Raw genomic sequence first — 16,814 nt, forward strand, 5'->3', positions numbered from 1 at the left:
AACATTTGACAGACTGTCCTACCTGTTCTTGTCACTTTTACCACCTGTGACTGCTGTTTTCTTTAGTTGCAGCTTGCCTGGATCCTGGCATGTTGAGGGCCCTATTTGGAAAAAATAACGGGTACATTTAGAAAATTTCAACCAGCTCCAGGGTTAAATCAATAGGACCCACAATTAATAATTAAGCCTTCCTCCAGCCCCAACATTAAAGTAATAGTATTCCCATTTAATAAACCTATTTCCCTCCCTCCGGACAGCCCCTGCAATAGATTAATCGCATTTACGTATAATAAATATATCTATTTCCCTCAACCGTCACTGCCATTAAATAATTCATATTCACATTTAATAAATAGACCTCATGCTCCTCAAACTCAGCCCCACATTCAATTAATAGCCCCCAAACCACCCCATCTTAAATTAATAGTCCCCACTATAAAATTAAATTGCCCCACCTTCACCCTACAAATAAATTAGCACCCATTATTTAGCCACCACCTACCACACACACATTACATTGCCACAAGCCTGCTGTGCCATCACACAAACATTACTGTGCCCCTTAATCACCATGCTCTGCCTCCTTATGATCACATTGTGCCCTCCATGCTGCTTTTGCCCCCCCCCCCCCCACTCCTCCTGGCCCCCCTTCACCACCCTGTGCCATGCTGCTTTGGCCTCCCTTCACTCTCTACAATGCTGCCTTTACTCCCCTTTCACTCTGCCATGCTCCCCCCTTGCTTCCGTTTCTTCACTTGCCTTTTCTATTGGCTTCTTTCTTCTCTTCACTAATCTCTTCTGTCTTCTTCCCTCCTCTGCGCCGCTCCTCACTAAAAGTCGGGCGTAATGGTATCACGCCCTACATTCATTTCGAGCAGAGCAGAGAGGAGTCGGGGAGCACCGCGGTCATGTAAGTATTTTTTTTTTTCTTTTTCCGCTCCCCCCCACCAACAAAGAGGGAAGCAATCAGGGTCGGAGCCTACCGGGTGATAGTCCGGTCCTTTGGCGGGCCAGTCCGACCCTGGGAGACTGTATCCGGATTGGTGGACGGAAACACATTTCCAATAACTGATTGAAACCTTTTCCCAATTTAAAGCTAGTGCTCCCAGCGCCAAACCTCCCCTCTGATGTAGTCGCTATGATGAAACTGCATGCTGTTTAAGCTGTCAGAATAGAAAAAAAATGAAGTGTAAAATGATCTATTTCCCTTGAGAGTCTGCCATTGTTCTCTGTTCTCCCCGTGTTTGTGTGGGTTTCCTCCCACACTCCAAAAACATACTGGTAGGGTAATTGGCTGCTCTTAATTGTCCTTAGTCTCTCTCGGTCTGTGTGTGTGCGTGTATGTCAGGGGATTTAGATTGTAAGCTCTAATGGGGAAGGGACTAATGTGAATGAGTTCTCTATGTAACGCTGCGGAATTAGTGGTGCTATATAAATAAATAAATGATGAAATAGATGATGATAATCACTATACCTGTCTCCTCTGTAAAATATTACTCTCTCATATGTACTGGTCTTATCCCTCACTATACATTATACACCCTCTCTTCTGTATACTGTCACATATCTGTATTATCTATCACTATACCTTTCTCCTCTGTATGATATTACTCTCTCATATGTACTGGTCTTATCCCTCACTGTACATTATTGACCCTCTCTCCTGTATACTGTCACATATCTGATACTATACATTGTGTTTTCTGTATTTTATTAAATTTGTTTTCCCTATTCTTCTTTGCTATACACTATACACCTGTGTATACTGAACGCCATATATATATAATATTCAGGAAGAATAAATGTTGTTGAAAATGTAAGACATAATTATCACTTAAGGCATGTTTATACTTTGTGTGATAATGATGTCTTACATTTTTATTAGGGATGTGCACCGGCGACTTTTGAGGTCTCGTGTTTTGGATCCGGATTTTCGTTATTTTTGAGGTTCGGATTTGTCTCGCAAAACACTTGACGAAAGGTCTCGGTTCGGATTTAAGGTATTGGATTCGGATTTTTTTTGAAAAAAACATAAAAAGTTTAAAAATCAAGTTTTTGGGCTTATTTTCACTCCTAGGCTATTATTAACCTCAATAACATTCAATAACAAGCATTTCCACAAATTTACAGTGTATTCTGAACACCTCACAATATAGTTATTAGTCCAAAACGTTGCAACAAGGTATCTTTCTGGACTGCGTAGAGGAGTGGGTCACCACAATATATATTAAAAACCCTGAACTTTTATGATTCGCACCAATAAATGTACCTGGACTGCGTAGAGGAGTGGGTCACCACAATATATATTAAAAACCCTGAACTTTTATGATTCGCACCAATAAATGTACCTGGACTGCGTAGAGGAGTGGGTCACCACAATATATATTAAAAACCCTGAACTTTTATGATTCGCACCAATAAATGTACCTGGACTGCGTAGAGGAGTGGGTCACCACAATATCTTAAAAACCCCGAACTTTTATGAATCGCACCAATAAATGTACCTGGACTGCGTAGAGGAGTGGGTCACCACAATATATTAAAAACCCTGAACTTTTATGATTCGCACCAATAATTGTACCTGGACTGCGTAGAGGAGTGGGTCACCACAATATAAATTAAAAACCCTGAACTTTTATGAATCGCACCAATAATTGTACCTGGACTGCGTAGAGGAGTGGGTCACCACAATATATTAAAAACCCTGAACTTTTATGATTCGCACCAATAATTGTACCTGGACTGCGTAGAGGAGTGGGTCACCACAATATCTTAAAATCCCTGAACTTTTATGATTCGCACCAATAATTGTACCTGGACTGCGTAGAGGAGTGGGTCACCACAATATCTTAAAAACCCTGAACTTTTATGATTCGCACCAATAATTGTACCTGGACTGCGTAGAGGAGTGGGTCACCACAATATCTTAAAAACCCTGAACTTTTATGATTCGCACCAATAATTGTACCTGGACTGCGTAGAGGAGTGGGTCACCACAATATCTTAAAAACCCTGAACTTTTATGATTCGCACCAATAATTGTACCTGGACTGCGTAGAGGAGTGGGTCACCACAATATATTAAAAACCCTGAACTTTTATGATTCGCACCAATAATTGTACCTGGACTGCGTAGAGGAGTGGGCACTGGGCACCACAATAAAATATATAAAAACCTTCAACAGATCTGCATTACACTACACATACGGCTGCTCCTCCATCCTCTCCATCATATACATGTTGGAGTTTTAGCGTGTGACAACCTCTTGTTTTTGATAATGTCAGTGCATTTTGAATATTTTTCAATTTGCCCCACACCACTGAATGTACTTTATCTATGATACGCAATACGCATCTATCTATCTTGACTGCGTAGTGTGGTGGCCCCGGTACACAATTTGGTACCGAGGCCACAGTATAATTAAAAAACCCTCCACGTGTCTGAATTCCACCAAACAAGTATCTGGACTGCATAGTGGGGTGGCCCCGGTACCCAATTTGATACCGGGGCCACAATACCTCCTCCAAACATGGTACAGACAATTCGTCATTGAGATCCCAGACAGACAGGGTCAAAGTGTTATTGTTTGACTTTGTAAACCCAAAAAACTGTCCCTGTTGCACATAGTCGTGCAATGAAGACTGACTTTTTCATTTAAAGGCACGATCTTTCAAGTGTAGTGTTTGTAAGTCTAAGTCATATTATACTTTTGGTAAAATTGGTTTATTTTGTTCCTCTTTATGGTAATTAGTAATAGAATTAAAGTATGAAATAGAATTAAAGTATGAAATAGAATTAAAGTATGAAATAGAATTAAAGTATGAAATAGAATTAAAGTATGAAATAGAGTGGTATAGAGTTGTAGTGTGGTATAGATAGAGTGGTCCACACAATATAATAATAAAACCCTCAACTGGTCTGAATTTCACCAAACAAGTATCTGGACTGCGTAGTGTGGTGGCCCCGGTACACAATTTGGTACCGAGGCCACAATATAATTAAAAAATTGGGCATCAACTGTCACCGTTGTTTAATATCTGATACACCTAAATATGGACTGCACAGTGGAGTGGCCCCGGTAGTAAATTTGGTGCCGGGGCCACAATACCTCCTCCAACTTCCAAGTGTAGTGTTTATAAAGACAGACAGCGTCGAAGTGTTATTAGTTGACTTTCTTAACCCTAAAATTGTCCCTGTTGCAAATATTCGTGCAATGGACAGTTACTTTTTTATTGAAAGACTCAAACTTTCAAGTGTAGTGTTTATAAAATATAAACAACAATACAGTAGTTTTAGAGCACGTCAATACCTCTTGTTTTAAATTATGACACGGCATTTTACTTTTGGTTTAATTTCTTGTATTTTTTTAAATTTGGTTTTACTTTTTGAACATGGCAAACGACTGTTGATTGGTCATATAATGCAAAAAAAAAAGGTCCAAGATGGAATTGTCCTTGGGCCCTCACACCCACCCTTATGTTGTTTAAATAGGACATGCACACTTTAACAAACCAATCATTTCAGCGACAGGGCCTACCAAACAACTTTGGCTGAAATGATTGGTTTGTTTGGGCCCCCACACCAAAAAAGCTATTCATCTCTCCCTGTACAGACTAAACAGGCTCTACTGAGGCAAGATGTCGTCCTCATCCTCAACCTCTGATTCCTCTCCCCCTACAGTGTGTACTTCTTCCTCATCACACATTATCAATTCGTCCCCGCTGGACTCCACAACCACAGGTCCCTCTGTAGTATCTGGAGGGCAGTGCTGTACTTCATTGAGGAATTGATTATTCATTTTTATAAACATCATTTTTTCAACGTTGTGAGGAAGCAACCTCCTTCGCCGCTCACTGACCAGGTTCCCCGCTGCACTAAAAACTCTTTCCGAGTACACACTGGAGGGGGGACAACTCAGGTAAAATAGAGCCAGTTTGTACAGGGGCTTCCAAACTGCCTTTTTTTCCTGCCAGTAACAATATGGACTGTCTGACATGTCTACTTGGATGGTGTCAGCAAAGTAATCATCCACAATTTTTTCTATTGTGACAGCATCCAATGCAGCGAGAGTAGACATGTCTGCAATGGTTGGCAGGTCCTTCAGTCCGGACCAGATGTTATCAGCATCCCCGGCAGCAGGGCCGGTGCTAGGGTCCATGGCGCCCTAGGCATTTTTACAAAATCGGCGCCCCCCCCCCCCACAAAAATCGGCGCCCTCCTCCCTCCTTCCCCCTCACCCCGTCTTTCCTTACCTTGTCTCACCACCACCGCCTCTCTGCTCCGTCTCCTCCCCTCCACTCACTGACACTAGTGAGTGGAGGGGAGGAGATGGAGCAGAGAGGCGGCAGTGGTGAGCAATAGCCTCTTCCCCCCTCTCCGTGCATCTGAATGCTGTGCGTCAGCCGTGACAGGTATGGTCAGCGGTCGCCGCACAGTTTTAAAGTCATTTACCATTCTGTGGCGCCCTCTAGAGCCCGGCGCCCTAGGCAAGTGCCTAACCTTGCCTAATGGGAGCGCCGGGCCTGCCCGCCAGTGCCTCTTTTGGGAAAACTGAGCTTTTTCCTCGCAGCCATAGATGTGGAAGAAAATGAGGGTGGAGCTGTTGGCATGTCACGGTCCTCTTCAGAGGACAATCTCCTGACCAGCAGGTCTTTGCACCGCTGTAGACTTGTGTCCGCCGGAAACAGAGACACAACATACGCTTTAAACCGAGGATCGAGCACGGTGGCCAGAATGTATTCCTCTGACTTTAAAAGAGTGACCACCCTCGGATCCTGGCAAAGCGTACGAAGGGCTACATCCACAAGAGCTACATGCTTGGTGTAATCGCAATGGCTTACCAGCTCCTCCCTCACTTTCTCCAGCTGCTTCTGCAACAGCCTGATCAGGGGAATGACCTGACTCAAGCTGGCAGTGTCGGAACTGACTTCTCGTGTGGCAAGTTCAAATGGCTGCAGAACCTTGCACAACACGGAAATCAGTCTCCACTGCGCTTGACTGAGGCGCATCCCCACTCCTTTGCCTATGTCGTAGGTGGCTGTGTAGGCCTGAATGGCCTTTTGCTGCTCCTCCATCCTCTGCAGCATATAGAGGGTGGAGTTCCAGCGCGTCACAACCTCTTGTTTGAGGTGATGGCAGGGCAGGTTCATGCTTTTTTGATGTGCCTCTAGTCTGCAGTAGGCACTGGCTGAATGCCGAAAGTGTCCAGCAATTTTGCGCGCCACCGCAAGCATCTCCTGCACACCCCTGTCACTCTTGAGGTAATGCTGCACCACCAAATTAATGGTGTGGGCAAAACATGGGACGTGCTGGAAATTGCCCATATTTAATGCCCGCACAATGTTACTGGCATTGTCTGACACCACAAATCCCCATGAGAGTCTAAGTGGGGTAAGCCACTGGGAGATAATTTCCCTCATTTTCTCTAATATGTTGTCAGCGTTGTGCCTCTTATTAAAGCCTGTAATGCACAATGTTGCCTGCCTTTGCAGGAGCAGCCATTTTGTAGATGCTGCTACTGATGCAGCTGTTGCTGTTGCTGCGGAAGGGGATGCATCTACCCAGTGGGCTGTCACAGTCATATAGTCCTTCGTTTGCCCAGAACCACTTGTCCACATGTCCGTGGTCAAGTGGACAGTGGGTACAACCGCATTTTTAAGAGCACTGAGGACACTTGATCGTACTTCTCTGTACATTTTTGGTATCGCCTGCCTAGTGAAGTGGAATCTCGAGGGGATTTGGTACCGGGGACACAATACCTCCATCAACCCTCTAAATCCCACTCCACTGATGGCGGACACCGGGCGCACGTCTAACACCAACATTGCAGTTACAGCCGCAGTTATACGCTTTGCAATAGGGTGACTACTATCGTATTTTGTGGTCATGGCAAACGACTGTTGGACGGTCAATTGTTTTGTGAAAGACTTAGCGGTCTTACGACTTCCCCTCTGGGAAGATGACCGACTAACAGCAGCAACAGCAGCAGTGGCAGTAGTAGGCGTACCGCTGCAGGATTCCTCGGATGAATCCCGTATTGAGGAGGACTCAGTCTGGCTGCTGACTTGGGCTGCAGGACTGAATCTGATGGAGATTGTGGAGGAAGTTGACGAGGAGGGTGTTGCTGGTGTGTATCCAACTGGACCACGGGATTTAGGTGTCCCTGTACCGATGAGGGTCCTAGCCCCAGTTCCTGAACTAACCACTGAACTATGAAGGTTATTCAGGTGACGTATAAGGGAAGATGTTCCTAGGTGGGCAAGATCCTTACCTCTGCTTATTTGAGCTTTACATAAGCTACATATGGCCATACATTGGTTGTCTGGATTTGGATAAAAATAACTCCAGACCGAAGAGGTGCATTTTTTGGTCTTCTGACCAGGCATGACGATGGGCTTTTTCATCCCATGGACATCAGCTGTTTCCCCCCCTGGTGCCTCATTTACAATAACCACATCACCATCCTCATCATCAAGTTCCTCCACAGCGCCAGCTACATCATCAATAGCCTCCTCCCGAGCCACCTCTTCCCGTACAGTGATGGGAAGGTCAGGCTTGACAACCACCAACACCCTTGGACTCGCCTTGGGGATTTGTGATAATTTCTCTTTAGAAGGCAGAGTTGTTTGCTGTTTTGTTGCTGACAGCATAACTCTCTTCAATTTTTTGTAGGGGGGGGGGAGGAGGAGGAGGGCTAAGATCCGTGGGTGAAGCTGAACCACTAGTCATGAACACGGGCCAGGGCCTAAGCCGTTCCTTGCCACTCCGTGTCGTAAATGGCATATTGGCAACTTTACGTTTCTCCTCAGATGATTTAAAGTTTCTCTTTTTGCTACATTTTCTTAACTTGGGCTTTTTGGATTTTACATGCCCGGTACTACGAGATTGGGCATCGGGCTTGGAAGACGACGTTGATGGCATTTCATCGTCTATGTCATGACTAGTGGCAGCAGCTTCAGCATTAGGAGGAAGTGGGTCTTGATCTTTCCCTACTTTATCCTCCAAATTTTTGGTCTCCATTATATGTAGCACAAGATACTGCAGAATGTGTGAACTTGGTAATATTGCAGTACCAATGGACTTATACTGCTGTATTGTTTTTGCAAATTTGGTTATAATTATTATATATATTTTTTTTTTTTTTAAATTTTTTTATTTTTTTTTACTTTTTTTTAATTTTTAAAAATCTTGGGAATAGTGGGGAAAAAACTATGCCCTTAGAAGCACAGAGCACAGGACACAGCACCACTGGACTGAACAGGACACGGCACAGGACCCAGCAGCACTACGGAACTCAGCAGGACAGAGCACAGGACACAGCACCACTGGACTGATACTGCAGAACACAGCACAGCACAGCACAGAACTAAACAGCACAGAACTAAACAGCACAGAACTAAACAGCACAGAGGACCACCTAACACACCCTCCCTCTACCCTGATCAATGCCCGAGTGAAGATGGCGGCGACTAGCGGGGAATTTATAGGATCCGAGTATCGCGACATCCGACAACGGGATTATGAGTCAGAGCCTCAGTTTCACTTTTGAATTTGGCGCCAATACCCGGATCTGTCTCGGATCCGACTCGGATCCGCAACGTTCGGGTGGGCTCGGATTTCATAAATCCGAGTGCGCTCATCCCTAATTTTTATTAACATTAATTCTCAATGTAGAATATATTATTAATTGTATAATATATATTATATATTCTAGAATATACTATATTCACAAAAAGCAGGCCACTCCCAAGGTTCTCGTCCCCTCTGCTTCGCCGTCCCAAGTTGGGAGAATCTTGAAGGGCCTTTCAGCTCAAACCTGTGGTCGGTCCCCGCAGGGGTGGGGACTTGAACCCGTGACCTGGGCCTCCCAGAGTAGCAGGATTAACGGCACGCGCCACCGTGCCAGCCAGTAATTGTCTGGAGCTCTGTGTAACTTGAAGCTGCTGAGCGGCGATGTCATAGTAATGTGATAGACAATGTGAATCAGTGCCACCTAGTGGCAGTTGCTGGGACCACAAGCAAAGCAAACATATCTCCTATTATACATAGATTCCCGGCCTGGACACAGAGGAAATGGTCGGTCCGGCCCTTCCTTTGAGTTAATGGGGTGCATGAATTTTAAAGGCAAAAATAAATGAATGTGCATAAAAGAATAAAAATGACTGATGGTGGAGTTCCTATGTTGGTTTAACCTATGGCATCTTTATCACCTACTAACATTATGTTTGGTCATTGCAGTGATCGTTTCATTGACATCCTGTAATAAAGTTTATCAGATTGCATTGGCCCAAAGGAGAATATTGTTCTCAAGTGCCTACCTTCTCCCCAGGAAACATGCAGTGGATGGCTGTTTATAAGGACAAGCTCTGTGTCGGCTGACAGTTGGGGATCTCCTTTTTAAATATCCACGGAAGTGGAGAGCCAATAAATCTAGTAGATCCCTGTAATCCTTCCCTGGGCTGCCTGTCTCCGCAGCCTGTTGCTGTGCTCTGTGCGGTAGATCTGTGTAATTAATAATTCCTGCTTTCCTCCAGTCACATCACATATGTAATACAGGTGGTTCCAGTAGGTGGCGCTGCTCTTTGAATGCTCTAGCCATTTTACTCCTTTGGCTCTATTGCAGCTGGTTTTTGCAAGGAATTATTTGCCTTATGCCAAAAAAAAGAAGAAATTGCACATGCTTCATCCTAGTGATTATAACTAAAGAGTCTAAATTTGCAGTTCATTCAACCTCTGGAATGAGAGAGGTTTATTTACATTTGCCTCTTTTCAATGCAATGCATGTGAGACACAGCAGTTACCACAGGCAACATTCTTGTACTAATTATTTCTTATTGCCTTGGTGATCAAAGCAAATGTGAATGTTTCTCCATATTATGATTCTGTCTTTTGTTCTGTAGGTGACATGGGGATAGGGATCTCCTCAGCTCTTTTTTCCTATTGGACTGAAGCGTGTGAATTCTGTGACACGTACTAGAAGTTTTGTTAAACCTCCTGCATCTTGGAAAAGTGTAAAATAGGGTTTCTCAGCCTGGGGTACATCAGACAGATCCAAGCAACTTTCAGCAAATCAGTTATACTCAAATAACAGTTTCATATACAAGTAATGAATAAAACATGCAAACACATTGTTATGGGTATTTTTTAAAAGGAACAAATGTACACACTTTAGAGCATACTTACCATCTTTTGAAAGTTGGCTTCCGGGAGCCTGCCCGGGGAGGTGGACGTGATGGGGGGTGGTGTGTACACATACAACATGACAGAAAAAGGAAATGGCTTTTGCAAGATCTATATTGCATTAAGTTTGCGCAAAATGTAACATAAAATTGTCTTTTGGACAGATGGACCCGGAGGCCCTGTATGCATGGTGTGAGACGGAGTTCCGTGATGAGCGCCAGACTTAGTCTGCATCTGCTGTCATGGAAGAACCTGCTTGACTTTGTCCTCTGACAACGTCCATACTAGAACTCAAGCGGGTAATATCTCACCATGAGGTAGGTGAATCTTCTGCTTTTACTTCCACTTCACACATGTCTACTTTACAAGTGGCTTTACCCGTCTCAGGTATGTCCCATGTGGAATCTACCTTAGCGCAATCCCTTGCGTCAGCGGTGTGGATGATATAGTGTTGGTGGTCCACCAGACTTTAGGCTTTGCGAACCCAGAGATCTCACGCGCAGCTGGTTTCTTCCTCTTTAAGAGGCAGATGAAACAGGTCATTTCTTTCCCTTCATCTCCCCAGTTGATGGATATGATTTCGGAAGCCTGGAAAAAGCTCAGCGATATTTCCATATACCAGAGAAGTTCAGGTCTCTTTATCCATTTCCTATAGAAGAATACACAAAATGGGAAAGTATCCCAGTAGTGGACCCTCCTATTGTCCGGTTGACTAGATCCACTATTATCCCTGTACGAGGAGTAGTCTCTCTTAAAGACACCACAGACAAAAAAATTTGATTTCTTGCTCCACTCTGCCTCTGAAGCGGCGGGTAGAGTTTTCAAGCCGGATATGTTCACAGCTTGGGTCAACAAGGCAGTTCAGGCTTGGACTGAGCAAATGGCCAAGGGCCTGCGGGAGGTCAGTCCACAAGATGAGTTATTGGTCCTTACTGGTCATATCAGAGAAGCATCTGATTTTCTAGCATAGGCATCCTTGGATGCTATATCAGTCACTTCAAAACTAATAGCACTCATTATAGCTGCCAGGCGCTCCATATTGCTTCGGTCTTGGTCCGCGGACGCGGATTCCAAGAGAAATTTGTAAGCACTAACCTTTGATGGGATATCCCTTTTTGGAGCATGGTTAGACCAACTCATCCAGGAGGTTACTGTGGCAAAAACCCCTTTTTACCGGTTACCCAGGCCAGACCAAAACATCCCAGTTTCATGTCCTTTCGCCCCTTCAGCAATTCTCGGGGATCCCCTGCTAGAGGTCAGACTGCTCCCTCTAGTGGAGGGTTCCGTTAGGGCCGTGGGCCTTCCAGACTGGGTACTGATAGACTAACAGACTCAGATTAAGCATGACAGGACTCCGTACAACGGGAATGTGGTGGGAGCTCGTCTACTGCGCTTTCAGGACAATTGGCTGAAATCATCCCCCGACTTTTGGGTTTGAGGGATGGTCACTCACAGATGTGTCATAAACATGCTCTACTTCCCTCACTGACGTTTTTCACCACAGGGCTTCCTGCCTTTCTCAGGCGCGTAGCATTTTCTTTGAGTGGCAATCCAGAATCTGTTGGATTCCCCTTTCCCCCACTGGAAAGGGGTTTGGGGTTTTACTTCAATGTCTTTCTAGTTCCAAAACCAGATGGCTTGTCACTCACCGGACTGTGAGTGCTTCTTCCCGGACATTTAGGAACCGTGGCCATCCTCCATCCTGAGGGTCTGCGCATGCGCAGCCCTTTCCTATACTTCAGTGTATGTCCCTTTAACTCAATTGGCAGATCAGGCAACACTCCCTATATTAAGCACCTGTGGTCAACACCACGTTGCCTGATCTTGGAGTCTCATTCCCCATGAGTCTCTGAAGGTGTTCCTATGTTTCCTCGTGTATTCAGCGCTGCTGATTCCTGTGGTTTCCAAACCACTTCTACCTCTGTGGTTTCCAAACCACTTCTACTACTGTGGTTCCCATACCACTTCTACCATCAACTGTATCATCGTGACTGTTTGCTGATTCCTATCCGCTGCCTCCGTGCACTACAGCCTTCTCTCCACATCCACTCACCTGTTCATCATCAAGTCTGTGAGCTGATTCCTATCCGCTGCCTCCGTGCACTACAGTCTCTAGCTTGCAACTCGTCTGTGTTCATCATCGTGACTGTTAGCTGATTCCTATCCGCTGCCTCCGTGCACTACAGTCTCCAGCTTGCAACTCGCCTGTGTTCACCATCGTGACTGTTAGCTGATTCCTATCCGCTGCTCCTGTGCACCTCAGCCTCATCTCATCTCTCCCGTGTTTCCTCGAGACTGCTGCTATTATTGCCATCTGCTTCTCTTCGTGATCAACAGCTCCTGGTCTACTCTGCTCTCCCGTGTTCCATCGCTATTGGCACCTGTTGGTTGCTACTGGTTACCTCCGGGTGTCCGCAGAGCCCTGCTGCTGCTGTCAGCGCTATCGTCCATCCGCTGCTGATCCGCTCTCCACGCCTTCCTGTGTCCCGCTGGTCTCTACCCTCCTGTCAGCATTGGATTCGTATCTCATCAGCTACTCCTCTGCTAGATCATCTCCATTTCTCCTGGGTCCTCCATGAGTCCAGTTCCACGTTCTACTGATTCCTGTGGATTCGTGTCCCTGTTGGTCTACTTACCTGTGCGCTGCACCTACTAGACTCTTCCTCATCCATCCAGGGACTTCTCATCCTGCCGGCCTCCTGCCGCTCAGGTATCGCTGCACTCCTATCTGACTGCCTACTTCTGAACCACGGTATGCATACTTCTCATTGACTGTGCTGGTGTATTGCATATCTTGCTGGACTGTGTTGGTTCTCCTCTGGAGTCTGCTATCCGCTGAGTCTATTGCCATCATTGACTGTGTTATCTTGTGCTGGACTACTTCAAGAGATTTTCTATATTTGCAGACCTGTTCAGTCATTTATATATATTGTGCATATTATTGTGGATCGTATTTAAGGTGCCCGTGTACACCCTGTGTTGCAGTCTCTCCCCGTACACCTCCTCACATATATATTCAGTGGTACAACTTGCTGAAGGCAGACCACTGATCCCTGTTTCCTGTATCACCTGTTCCAGTATCCTCTCACATAGCAGTGGTACAACTTGCTATCGCAGACCACTGACTACCCGGATACCTCCACTTGGATTCCATTCCTTCACTCAGACAGCGGTACAACTTGCTATCCGCAGACCGCTGACTCTCATCACCTCCTCGTTTCTGTTGGACATTCCTCCTCACTATAGCAGTGGTACAACTTGCTATCGCAGACCACTGACTACCTTCACGTGTCCTTGTCCATACAGTTCCTCGTGTATTAATACCTCCATATTACCAGTGCTGCTAGTCATAGACTTTCCTGAGCATCTCATCATCTACCATTGCCTGTTCCGTGATCACCCTGCTACCAGAGTACTCTATTACCATCTACATTGCTCTGGTAAGCCTACCACCTGGTGATCCCTGGGTAAAGACTCCTAGTGCCCGTGACAGTAAGATCAGGCCATGACAGACCCAGATACGGAACCTACAGCCAAGGAGATGCTGCAGCATCTGGTCAGCCGTGTGGAGCAACAGGATGCCCGCCAACAGCTGTTACTTCAGTGTTATCAGTCATTAACCTCCCAAGGAACATCTGGACAGACTATGACAGCTACTCCTGAGGCTCCTGTGCTTTCCTCCGTTTCCCCAGTGCCATCCCAGGTGTCTACAGCTTCCACGCTTCACCTGCCTACTCCGTCAAAGTACGATGGAGACCCCAAAACTTGTAGGGGTTTCCTGAACCAATGTTCAGTCCATTTTGAGCTCCAACCTCAAAATTTTTCTACCCATCGTTCCAGAGTGGCCTATCTTATCTCTTTGTTTTCAGGACAAGCCCTGGCTTGGGCCTCCCCTCTGTGGGAAAGAAATGATCCAATTTTACAAGATAGTGCCAAATTCATTTCTACATTCCGAAGTGTGTTCGATGAACCAGGTCGTGTGACCTCCGCTGCTTCCAGCATCCTCCGCCTACGACAGGGATCTCATACAGTAGGCCAGTACGTCATTCAATTTAGGATCTTAGCCTCTGAACTTCAGTGGAACACTGAAGCCCTAGTTGCCGCCTTCTGGCAGGGGCTCTCCGATAAAATTAAAGATGCACTGACTACTCAAGAGCTTCCTTCATCACTTGAAGATTTGATCTCTCTATGCCATCGTGTTGATATGAGATTTCGTGAAAGAGAGGCTGAGAAAACAACTTCTGCTAAAGCACCTCTTTGTTCTAACCCTCAATTTCGTCCAGTTTCACCCTCTGTGATTCCCATGGAGATAGGACGTTCCAAATTATCTTCCGAGGAGAGAAAACGAAGAGTAAAGAATAGACTCTGTATCTATTGTGCTGATTCCACTCATATTCTCAGCTCTTGCCCTAAGAGATCGGGAAATGCCAGGCCCTAACTAGTTCTGGAGAGGTGAAGTTAGGGTCCCTGGAGTCCTCTCCATCTTCCATGAAATCTAAAGTCTGCGCTTTTGATGTTACGATTTCCTTTGCTACCAAAACCTTTGAGTCACAGGCATTGATTGATTCCGGAGCAGCAGGAAATTTTATTTCCAAATCGTTAGTAAATCAATGGTCTCTACCAATGATCACCTTAAAAACACCCATTACTGTGACGGCTATAGATGGATCACGTCTCATCAATGGTCTCATCACCCAGAGTACGTCTCCAGTAACACTTCAGATTGGTGCCCTGCATCATGAAGAAATATCGTTTTTAATCCTTCCTGTTACGACAAGTCCGATTGTCTGAGGCCTTCCATGGCTTCAGTGTCACTCTCCCCAGATTGACTGGCGCACCCCTCAAGTCACGTCTTGGGGGCCTGAATGTCACCATCGTTGCCTTTCCCAAGTTATTCCTCTCAAAGTACAGCAATCTTCCATCTCATCTACCTCACCGGGACTCCCTCCTCAATATGCTTCATTTACTGATGTGTTTGATAAAGCTCAGTCTGAACGTCTTCCTCCTCATCGTTCTTGGGATTGTCCGATCGACCTTCTACCTGGCAAGACTCCCCCCAGGGGCCGGGTCTATCCACTTTCGTTACCTGAAACTCAAGCCACATCTGAGTACATACAGGAGAACCTCCAGCGTGGGTTTATTCGACCTTCCACCTCTCCCGCTGGAGCTGGGTTCTTCTTCGTCAAAAAGAAGGATGGATCATTACGCCCTTGCATAGATTTTCGTGGACTCAATGCCATTACTATCAAGAATCGGTATCCCATTCCGCTGATCACTGAGCTATTCGATCGCATCAAGGGAGCCCGTATTTTTACTAAGTTGGATCTTCGTGGTGCCTACAATTTAATCAGAATCCGTTCCGGTGACGAATGGAAGACAGCGTTTAACACCAGAGACGGGCATTACGAATATCTGGTAATGCCTTTCGGGCTGTGTAATGCCCCCGCTGTTTTTCAAGGCTTCATCAATGAGATCTTTCGGGACTTATTATATGTATGTGTCGTCGTCTATCTGGACGACATATTGATCTTTTCTCAGGACCTGCCTTCTCACCACCAACATGTGGCAGAAGTCCTCTCCAGGCTACGAAAAAATTCATTGTTCTGTAAATTAGAAAAATGTTCATTCGAATTGCCCCAGATTCCATTCTTGGGGTATATAGTTTCCGGAATTGGCCTGAAGATGGATCCAGACAAGGTGAATGCTGTACTACATTGGCCCCAGCCAACTACTCTTCGTGCTATCCAGCGTTTTTTAGGTTTTGCCAATTACTATAGATGCTTCATTCAAGACTTTTCTTCCATTGCATCTCCTATTGTGGCCCTGACTCGGAAAGGGGCTAATCCTAAGCAATGGTCGCCTGAGGCTCTTCAAGCCTTTCAAACACTCAAAGAGTCCTTCTCTTCGGCTCCAATCCTTCGACAGCCTGATGTGACACTCCCCTTCTTTCTAGAAGTAGATGCCTCTAATGTGGGCTTAGGAGCCATTCTCTCCCAACGCTCTGAACAGCAAAAATTCCATCCTTGTGCCTTCTATTCTCGGGGTCTTCTGCCCGCAGAGAAGAATTATACTATCGGGGACAAGGAGTTACTGGCTATCAAAGCGGCATTAGAGGAATGGAGATACTTATTGGAAGGAGCTCGCCATCCGGTGACGATCTTCACTGATCATAAGAACTTGTCATATCTTCAGTCTGCCCAATGCTTGAACCCTCGTCAAGCAAGATGGTCTCTTTTCTTTTCCCGTTTTGAATTAATAATAACCTTCAAACCAGCTGCCAAGAACAAAAAAGCTGACGCTTTATCTAGAGCTTTTGTGACGTCCTCTGATATAGAAGAGGTTTCCAACCATACCATTCTAGACCCCAAATGTATCTCACTGGCTGCTTCATCCACCAAAACGCTACCATTTGGGAAGACCCTCGTGCCTCCTACTCTAAGGAGGAAAATCCTTTCGTGGTTCCATGCCTCTCGCTTTTCTGGACACGCCGGTGAACACAAGACCTTTGAGATTCTCTCTCGAAGTTACTGGTGGCCTTCAATGAGGAGAGACGTCAAAGAGTTCATTGCTTCCTGTGAATTATGTTCCCAGTTCAAATCCTCCCGCAGAACTCCAGCAGGGTTGCTGCGACCACT

Source organism: Mixophyes fleayi, chromosome 5, assembly GCF_038048845.1.
Source record: "Mixophyes fleayi isolate aMixFle1 chromosome 5, aMixFle1.hap1, whole genome shotgun sequence".
Classification (NCBI taxonomy): Eukaryota; Metazoa; Chordata; class Amphibia; order Anura; family Limnodynastidae; genus Mixophyes; species Mixophyes fleayi.